This window comes from Cololabis saira, chromosome 17, assembly GCF_033807715.1.
Source record: "Cololabis saira isolate AMF1-May2022 chromosome 17, fColSai1.1, whole genome shotgun sequence".
Taxonomy (NCBI): domain Eukaryota; kingdom Metazoa; phylum Chordata; class Actinopteri; order Beloniformes; family Belonidae; genus Cololabis; species Cololabis saira.
The window spans coordinates 15837258-15848581 of record NC_084603.1 but is presented as its reverse complement, the minus strand read 5'-3'; positions in this window follow the sequence as shown (position 1 = coordinate 15848581).

Below are 11324 nucleotides of genomic sequence, written 5' to 3'. Positions count from 1 at the left end.
CAAAGTGTGCAGTCTCGTTATTGTCAAGGTTTGACACTTCCCTCCCCCAGTTGGTTTCCTGTTTTGCCCCGCCTGTGTCCCATCTGCCCTGATTGTTTGCACCTGTGTCTCGTCGTGTCTCGTTATCCCCTGAGTATATCTGGTTTTGTCATTCCCTTGTTCCCTGTCGGTCGTACTGTGCTTCGCTCCATGTTTCCTGCCACGGTCTTCCTCCAGGTTTTTTGATCCCTGTTTCTGTTTTGGATCCTGCTAAGCAGCGCTCTGTTTTTTGTGGAATAAATCCTTGTTTTTTGAGAACTCTGCCTCCGGCCTCTCTTTCTCTCTCCTGCATCTGGGGTCCTCACCACACCAGCCTGACAAATGCTTGACAGTTATTGTGTTTATGCTCGGACCTTTCACAGGTTGGGACAGGAGAGAAAAGATCCACAGGTGCAAAACATCTGGAACAATGTGTGGTGGAAAGATGGGACCAAAGTCAAGCTGTATCAGTGCTTTAAGCGCACGAAACCAAGACTGCGTCCGTTCTGATCTGGTTTTGGTGGTGACATCACAGATGAAGACCGATGGACAGATTTGAATGTTTGGTAACGTGAGTCGTAGGTCAGGATGAGCCGAGCTACGAAGGTGGACGTGCTCCGGTCAGCTTCCAGGCCCGTTCCGACAAAAAGGGCTCTGAAGACCTTGCGTTCAGGACTTTGTGAGTGTGAAGCGTACAGGCGATTAAACTAGGTGGTTCAGCTCGGTGCTGGTCCACAAACAGACACGTTTACGCTCAAATCATGAGATTCCAGGTTGTTGGTGTGGTTGTGAATCTGCACAGATTCTCACCAGACGGACCAGAGCTCACTTCTTAGGGGTTCAGGTCCGATTCCTTTTCCCGATTCCGCACCACCAAGGGTGGTTTTTTCCTTCTTCTAAATAAAATAAGGAAACAGCTGATGAGTAACAACAGCAGGATCTGCAAGATGAGACAAGGAGACCGGCAAGCTGCTCAGCTGTGGAGAGTATGTCCCACAAACAATGATGGTCCATCGTTTGAACAACAAAAATAACCCAGGAGCTTTACAAGAAGCAAAACTCATTTTGAAAAGTACACCTGTCCAACGGCGTATTTCCTCCTGCTGATGTAGAGATATTACGTCTACACAGCTCTCGTTATGTTACACAGATTACAGGACAGAAGTTCAAATATACAACAGAATTAACATCAACAACGAGATGTTGCAAGAGGCCTCACAGAATGAAAGGAGGGTTTTCTTTGTGCCTCCTGTTTTTGGCCATTTTTGCAGGATGAAGTCAGCGTGCTCCTCCGGAGAGCCTGTCACTCACGGATCTGGCTCTGAGGGCCGGCCCACATCTCTGAGTTTCCACTGGTGACACTGGTACACGGGGGCGGAGCAAGAGGGCATCGTATGAGGCATCACATGAGCGCATTGAGCTGTTGTTAGAAACCAGGCGTAGCCACAACTGCTGCCAAATGAGTACCAGATGTGCTGGTAAGACCCTGAACATGCACTCAGCTCGGCGGGGGCTCAGTGGGTTTCCCCCCGCGGGCGTTTACATGCACTCACTCACATCTGTGAAACATCTCAACTACACCGAGCTTCTCCACTAACACCTAGTACAGGGGTCTTCAACTAGATTAGGCCGGGGGTCACACCTGCAAAAAAGACTGTAGGGAGAGGGCCACACGCGGAAAATTTGGGGGTTTTCAAAATGTATTTTGCACTCAAAGACGAACATTTATGTATATATAATACATTAGTGCACAGGGATGAGCAGGAGTATATCTGTCTAGTTTACATATGAATTATGTATTAATTGTCTCCAGATTTAGTCATTGTGAATGTTAAAGCAGCACTATGTAACTTTTCCACCTTAATATCATATTTCCATATTTCCATATTTGCATATTTGGTCTCTGTGGTGCGATTAACCCCAATCTTCAGATAAAACTAGTTTGTTGAGGAAAAGATATTAACTCTATTTGTAGCTGCAGAGGAAAAAAATGATCTCACGAGGAAAACAAAAATATTGCTCACGCCTCGGAGCCTCTTCAACATAATATAGCAGTCAAAAAAAAGAAAAGAGAAGTAAGAGTAATACAAAACATGTACTGTATGTTGTACTATTATACAAATGTATCGAAACACATGGCGAGTCAAACATTTACCAAAGCAGCTGCCAAACACTCCTAAACAAGGTAGCCGGAGACGTGGTTCTGCAGAACTGCGGCAGTAAATCCTCATCGGAGCTCCATTCTTTAGTAGTGATTTCATATGGATCCAGACCGTTAATAATCATTATTTTCTCCATATACCGCTCCCTGGCTTCCTTGTTTAAGGTATCCCGGTAAATTCCAGTTCCTTTCCAGCAGTTTAACATCTTTTTCTTACGTTCCGTCTGTTCACTTGGTGAAACAGAAAAGTAGTTTTGAAAGTCCGTCCTGTCTTCATTCACTATCAAAACAAATCCACGCAACGGGACAGGATTTTTCCGGTAGTAGGCACTGGTGCTCATGGGAAACGTAGTGTTCTTTCTGGTAAAGCACTACCGCTTTTGTCCAAAGGAGCCGCCAAACTCAACAAAGGCTGAAAGTTACATTGTGCTGCTTTAAATTTAATATTCAGATAAAGAAATATTATTTTAAATGCAAGTTCATTTTGAAACCATGCATTGTGCAAACTTAATGAAGTTGATATTGACTTACTTTTAACAAAACACGCCATAATGACAAAGCACCACTTTCCACCAAGATTTCCTTATTTGAATATTATATTAAGCATTTCAGTCCATAGTAGCCAGTTTGATGTTATAAATAAGCAACCAAAATATTAACCATAAGCTCCTTTATTTATGACACATCTGTGCATTATATCATTATATAAAACAAAACAATCGCATGAAATTATTGGAGGATTAGAAATTCCATCTGCAAAGTCCTCATTTAGAGATTCAAATCAAAAAAAACAATTCAGGCCAATCCTAGAAGCCTAATGATGTAAGCAAGTCCAAGTTATTAACAGGTTAATAACAAATAATGTGACAAACATTATCAGTGTGCAACACTGGCAAAAAATCTGAAGTATTAAAAAACATCTCTAGCAGAGATAAACATAAACACTGTCCAATGAATCATTAACCAACTGAAAAGACTAGCAAGCATCTTAAATTTTTATTACCGTATTTTCCGCATTATAAGGCAATGAATGACGTATTTTAAAACATTTTCCATATATAAGGTGCACCGCATTATAAGGCGCACTAAATATCTGGTAAAATACCGTACTATAGTGGCTGGGGTTGAGTTACGTATCTACCTGATGGAGCTGCGCTACAGGAAATGCTACAAAATCCTACAGAAAATGCAAAATAAAAAACAAAAAGAAAAGTACCGTATGTCAAACTTTATTAACAAAATAAAAACCAGCTTTTGCTCCGTCTCGTCAAAGTCGCCATTATGCGAGTCAGCGTTGCTGCTGTTGTCTTGAACGTCTGTGACGATTCCTGACGTTTTTAGCGCCATTACTTCGGCGACACCAACTACATTACCCACAATCCCCCTGATTACAGTAACAGAAATCACTGTAATGATCATATATAAGACGCACTGCATTATAAGGCGCACTGCCGGTTTTTGAGAAAATTAAAGGCTTTTATGTGCGCCTTATAGTGCGGAAAATACGGTAATTGACAAAATGTGATATGTAAATCATGTTAGTTTAGCTTACTTTGTCACTTCCGTCCGGCCGGAAGTGACGCCGTCCGCCGTCGATTGGGCAGCCGATTGATCGGGACAACACTACTTCCCCCCTTTTTTAAAATATGCTCAGGGGCCACATAAAAGCTCCTGGCGGGCCGCAAGTGACCCTGACCAGCGCAGGCCACGCCCCCCCCAGCTTACCTGCAGAACTGCAGCCAACCAGGAGGAGGAGGAGGAGGAGTCCAGCGGAGGAGACGCAGGGACGGGTCATGACGAAGAACGAGGCCCGGTGATTAACAAACGGAGACAAAAACAGAGAGTCCAGGTCTTCTTTTATTCAGAAGCTGAGTGAAAAGCTCCAGATTTCTCTCTCCAGCGTTCACTTTCTTTCTTCCCTGTGGTCCTTCCCTCCTCCACTGGGCCGCGTCCAGTTTCCTAATGAAAACATTAGATGCAGAACAAAAAGCGCAGTATCTCGGGGGTGGGAGGGAGGGAGGGATGTGCCGGCCCGGGGAGGGGACTCACTTCTCACTTCAGCTGCTCGCCGGCTGGCGGACGCAGAAGGAAACTCTTGTCATACTTAGTTATGTGGCGACTGTTTTGTGTAACTCTGGTTTTCATGTCCACTAAAACCTAAAAAGGAGAATTTCAGCAGTTATCTGAACTTAGTTTTAGATAAATGCAACCTAAGATGAGCACCAACGTGTTACTTTACCTGCCAAGCGATTGTTTATTCAACAAAGGTGCAGCAAAAAGACAAACTGGTGTGGGCAACGCTAAGTACCCCCTCTGCTGCTTACATAGGATTTAAGAGGGTTAGTTGCTGCCAGGTGCTGTTATCATCACTATTCCTCACCTGCAGTCGTGCAAAACTCTGTAAAAGCACCTCAGGTGTGTGTGTGTGAACACAATGCCAAGAGGGAAAGACATAAGCAGCAGTCTCAGTGAAGCAATGGTTGCTGCACATCATTAAGTCAACTATGGAAGAAATTCTGTCCTTAAAATTAAACTGTAATTAAAATGATAAAGAGAAGGACATTAAAGATTTAATTTTGAAAAAAACTCTTGCAAAAAGTGTGACCAAATTAAGTTTGAAATGCCAAATTTGAAAATGAAAATGTATTAGCAGAAATGCTTTTTCATTTTCAAAATGTATTTTTGACTATCAAACTGCATTTTCATTAATTCACAGAAAAATGCAGTTTGGATAAGTTATTATTATTAATTGTATTTATGAGTCAAAAAATGTGACTTTATTCCAAAAATGTATAATCATTTTTGCTAATCCATTTTAATTGGATTTATGGTGCAGAATTGCTTCCGTAGTCAAGGTTTTCTATTTCCACCTGTTTCCAAAGAATTACGAGTTCGTCTTCAGTGGAAATACAAAAACAAACAACTACATCCTACAGATGTGGAACTTACATACTCCTTTTCCACCAAACCAGTTCCAGAGCTGGTTCTGTTTCACAACTCGTTCAACTTGGGAACCAGCTGAGAACGCTGCGTTTGCATTGGCGCGAAAGTTGAAGCATCAACAACGTATTTGCTCTAACAGGACTTGGTCCACGTAGCTCCTCCGTGGACACATCTCTAAAAGACAGGTTGTCTCCTCCTCCCATGATGCTTTGCTGCATCCAGATTCATTCTTATTTGAAAATGTCTCCGTCTCCCAGTCTTGCTATTACCGTTGGTCTTAATAACTCCTCCCCTTCCACTTACGTAAGCGGTTCTTCCTTCTAGCCCAGCAAAAAGTTGGTGCTACCATGGAACAATTTTTTCAGGGCCGGAGCCAGTTCTTCTCTTCACAAACGGCAGGACTCCTGGACTAGCGTCCGATGGACAGATGAGAGCACATGGTGTGTTTCCATCAGCAGGGATTCAGGGTAAACCCGCTAGGCGGGACCCTCTCACGGGGCCGACTTGGCCCTCTCGGCCCCAGGGCCGGATTTAGTGAGGCCCACTAAGGTGGGCAGACTGAAATATAGGGTGGGAGACGCCGAAAACATTTGACTCGGTCAAAACCCCCGAAATGCATAGAAAACTATGCTATCATCATATCAGTTCATCTATCTTCTCCTTTGACCAACAGTATGCCAACCCAAATGCCCTTCCTGACACTACCCTCTGCATTTACCCGGGCTTGGGACCAGCACTAATAGGACACTGGCCTGTGCCCTGTTGAGGCTGCATTTATTTTATGTTTTTTGCTTTTATTTATTTTTTGATTTTTTCTTTTATATATATCTATCAATAGTACCCTACGGCGTAGGCTCTGCGTGGATTTAAAAGGTCCCGCGGCAGGCTGGTGGCTCCAGAGCCTGCACGGCACCGCAGCCACCGCCACCCGCACCAGTGTTGGAGAGAAGCATCTTGGAGGCTTTTGCTTATAGGCTTAAAGAAACGATGCATGTCGGCGAATCCGCAATGTCGCTCTCTTTCTTGATACCAGCAGAGTGGGCAGACGGGAGCACCGAGGCAGTGATTATAAACTATATTTCTTTTAGACAAAAAAACACTGAAACGTATTTTCTCATTTTCTGTGTTTGAGCATGTAGAACTCCTGATTGGTGGATCTGTTGCTGGAGGCGTTAAGGTTATGTGTGGGGGGTTTTCCACGCAGCTCATTCTCCCTCAAGCCTGAATTATGGTTCTGCGTTAAATCGACGCAGAGGCTACGGCGTAGGATACGCCGCGGTACCCTACGGCGTAGGCTCTGCGTCGATTTAACGCAGAACCATAAATCAGCCTTTAGTGTGTGCTCTGTGTGCTGTTCCAAACACTTCTCTGTTCATTTTGCTGGGACGCCGGGTCCCTCCGCCGAGACTTTTGCGGTATGCGTTCATTGTTGTGTCTAAAAATGATGCGCAGTGCCAACCCAATCAGAAACGGTACAGATATTTTGTGATATTTTTTTATATTTATAAAAAAATAAAATTGTAAAAAAATAAAGGATCCCCATAACTTTGATTGGGTGGGCACAGCCCATCCCTGCCCCCCCCCCTAAAACCGGGCCCGCTCGGCCCCCTACTTTACACCGTAGCGCCACACGAGAACCATGGACCGAACAAACAATACCGCTGACCATGCGACGGCGCTAATGTGCATTTCTTGCTGTTTGTAAACGGTAGGCAACATAAACAGAAGACTCCAGCAGAAGAATGGAGAGAAGAAGAAACAAGCACACATGGAAGGACAGAGATGTTCCTGTAAACGTCCTCGTAACCACAACGTTTGTGGTCCAAGCAGCTCAGATGAGCGTTGGCGTGAGAGAGTTGATTTCATCCAGAAATCCAGATTTTCCTGAATATCTCAGCAGAGATTGAAGGTTGCAGCCTCTTATTTATTTATTGTTGCTTGTTTTTGTTTATTTTCTCACAGTAAGAACTAAAGAGGACTTAAAGCTGCGATCAAATCCGCCCGTACGCCTGCTCACTGGGACGTCGGAGAAATCAGCATCAGTTAATCATCAGAGAGTGCCCTTTCCGTATAATCACATTGATTCTTTCCCGCCGCTCCCTCTGAACGAGTAGCCCCCCCCCCGACTGACTCTTACGTAGTAAACACGGTTATCTGCTTTAAGCCAGACTGTTTTCCGTCTCCTGCTCTGCTCTCTCGTCTGGCCACTTAAGCAGATTTCAGTTGAAGCGGTGGAAAACAACAAAAAAACAAAAACGGGGGGGAATAAGCATGCAGAGGGATCAGAGAGAAGGAGAGGCAGCGCCTCGCTCCGTAAACAGATAGCAGGCAGAGATACGGGCCAAGGACACGTCGGGAAGACAAATGCTCTCATTGTATTTCATATAAATGTTGGGACGACGTGGGAAAACACAGCGGTTCTCACATTTACCACCTGAAGCCGAGACGTGTCCCTGTTTTTCTTGTTGGCTTCATTTCACTCGTTAATAAACGTCCACTTTTCGCCTAGTAACACGTACAATGTGCTGAGTCACCCGGGATCACGCTGACTCATCCTGCAGACACGTCTCAAGGCGTGCCGGAGTACGAGATTGTTGTTGCAATCGTGTGACGGTCCGTCCTCGACGCCTTCGAGCCCAGCGACGTCCACACATCCTCTATTCAATTCAATTCAATTCAATTTTATTTATATAGCGTCTAATACAACAAAAGTTGTCTCTAGACGCTTTCCAGAGACCCAGAACATGAACATAAACATAAACCCCCGAGCAATTATTACATAAACAATGGCAGGTAAAAACTCCCATAGTGGGAAAAAAACCTTAAGCCAAACAGTGGCAAGAAAAACTCCCCTTTAGGAGGGAAGAACCCTTGAGCAGGACCAGGCTCATAAGGGGGGACCCTCCTGCCGAAGGCCAGACTGGGGGTCGGGGACGTCAACAGCACAGCAGGCAGGTGGAAGCAGCAACGGGATGACCAGGGGTGGGGACCGCAGGCCAGCACGCAGCTCCCGAAGCTCCGGCCCAATCATCAAGTCCCAGGTTAGGTGCACGGTCGGGGAAAGGTTGAGAAAGGGCAGGGCCAGGGAGAGGAGTCTTGACGGACAAATCTCTCCCCCGCCTGACCGGGCCGTTACCCTGCCCCTCTCACTCCCACGCTGCAGGTTCCGGTGTTTTGCATTCAGAGATGCTCTTCGCCACCGGCAGAGGATGCTGCACCATGTACAAAAGAGAACAAAGAGAAGAAAAGGGGGGAGGGGGGAGAGGGCAGCACAAGAAACTACAGGAGCGACTCTAACACACCAGAGTTTACACTACCTAGAGTTTTACCAACACCAGCTAGAGGTTTACTAAATACTAACTATAGGCTTTACTAAACAGAAAGGTTTTAAGTTTAGTTTTAAAGGTGGAGGTGGTGTCAGCCTCCTTAACCCAGATTGGAAGTTGGTTCCATAGTAGTGGTGCCTGATAGCAGAACGCCCCCAAATCTACATTTGGATACTCTAGGAACTACGAGTAAACCTGCACTCCGAGAACGGAGAGCTCTGCCAGGAACATAAGGCACTATCAGGTCTAGCAAATAATGCGGAGCTAAGCCGTGTTGGGCTTTATACGCAAGTAATACAATTTTTTATTGGATTCTGAATTTCCTCTGGACTGGGACGCCAGGAGGAAAAGGGGACTTTTAAGGGTCATTTTTAGAGTAAATCTGCTTTTACGTGGAGGACGGTTCCTGAGGTCAGAGAACCAGATGTTCAGCCTTGGGGTTCCCCGGCCTCTAACCCAGAATCCTTCAGATTCCACAGATTGATAAATGATGTTATCCTCAGTAAAGATGGAAATATGTCAATCCTTTCAGTCTTTTGCTGAGGAATTTCACTTTTGAAATATTTGAGGATTTTCTGGGGCTTTTATTCACTAAGTGTAGATAGATAGATAGATAGATAGATAGATAGATAGATAGATAGATAGATAGATAGATAGATAGATAGATAGATAGATAGATAGATAGATAGATAGATAGATAGATAGATAGATAGATAGATAGATAGATAGATAGATAGATAGATAGATAGATAGAGTGAGATGGACGTTTAGGCTGTAGCTGTAGTTGCTGCTGCTGTCTCTAGTTGTTGTCGTTCGCCTGACGAATCAGTTACCAGGGTTCACCACGAGGAGGTCGACAACTTGAACCCCGATAGATAGATAGATAGATAGATAGATAGATAGATAGATAGATAGATAGATAGATAGATAGATAGATAGATAGATAGATAGATAGATAGATAGATAGATAGATAGATAGATAGATAGATAGATAGATAGATAGATAGATAGATAGATAGACAGACGGACAGATGAACGGAGAGATAGACGGACGGACGGACATACAGACAAACAGACGGACGGACGGACGGACGGACGGACGGACGGACGGACGGACGGACGGACGGACGGACGGACGGACGGACGGACGGACGGACGGACGGACAGACAGACAGACAGACAGACAGACAGACAGACAGACAGACAGACAGACAGACAGACAGACAGACAGACAGACAGACAGACAGACAGACAGACAGACAGACAGACAGACAGACAGATAGATAGATAGATAGATAGTTATTCTTGAGTGTTTGGATCCAAACCAGCATCTACGTGAGACGCTGCCAGAGGGTCATGACATCCAGATTCACTGATCTGCAGTGTGACAGCCTGCTGGAGGCGGGGTCACTCTTCCCTTCTTTGCGGCGCCTGTCGGTGGTCAAGATGACAAGATGTCGCCGCAGACGTGGAGAGATGAGAGACCCTCCGCTGTGTGTATTTATAACCCGTCTACTGGAGGTCCGCCACTAAATACGGAGCTCATTACGCCGGCCTGAGTGAGCTGGCTGTGCCCACCGTCACCCCCAGCATGCACTGCTTCCCTACCAACTATGTGTAAAGGGCTAAATTTAAATTGAATGAGTCGTGTGGCGTTGCGTGTGAAATCATTAACGGATCTGTGTCCTCCTTGTCCTGTATTTGATCTCATGTTTGTGTTTAAGGCCATTTTTTGGGGCATATTTGTATTGATGAAAGCCCCCAAGCAGAGTGCGAAATACGGGGAGGTTCGGGGGGGCCCCCCCCGATTAACCCTTGAACCCCTGAAGGACTCAAAAGCCAAATTTAGGGGGGGTCTCAATGTTGTCAAAAAAATAAATAAATCAGGCTATATAATATAATATGATAATTTGATTGTCACTAATGGTCAATTAAATATGTTTAAGAGATCGCCATATCAAGTATTCACAATTCAAAACTTGTATTGGTTTAACACAAGTCCTGCCCCTTTATGTATGCAAATTAGCCAAGTGCGCCAGCACAGTGCAATGACTAGGCCATCCTGTTGAGAAGCCACAATAACATGGCTGACCGGAAGCTAACTCAGAGTGTGTCACTTGCACACTTTGGGATCAAAAAAGGTGTCAGTGTCAGCCAGAGATGAGGAGAGAGATGATGTCACAACAGAGGGTCCCGTTCCTCTCCCACCCTCTGGTGAAGGAAGTGAAGTCGAGGCCGAGTGCTCCGGGGCAGATGCTACTGCGCCCCCGCTGCTGCAGTGACTTGCTTTAACTTAAGGTAAGAGGCCAGCCTGCTTAATATGGCCTGAACCCACCTGAGAGCTAATGTTTTTTTTTAATTATTGTTATTATTATTTTGCGTTATGGCCTGTTAGGAGTGTGATTTGTGAATGTGTAAGCTGCCTGAACCCACCTGTTGAGAGCCATCATGTTTTTTTTTTAATTTTGCGTGATGACCTGTTATGAGTGGAATTTGTGAATGTGTTCACATGTTTTAACACAGCTGCAGCTGTGTTAAAACATAATTTCCTGGATGGTTACATAACGTTAAATAATCAGTCATCATTGTGCAGGCTGAGGATCTGTTTAAGTGCACTGATTGCACGTCTCCGATAGTGGCATTTGTTGTTATTACTGTTATTTGAATGCACAATTCATTTTCATTGTATTTTTTTTTTTTATTTATCTAAAAAAATACATTGGCCTATTTTATTTGTTTATTCGTTTCTACAATGCACTGGTCGTGCGCCAGTGTCCTATATCTGGCATTTATTCATTAAGTGCACTGTGCACCAGTGTGGTGCCAATTAATGTCTTTTATTTATTTTAATTATCAGATTTAATTTGTAAATAACA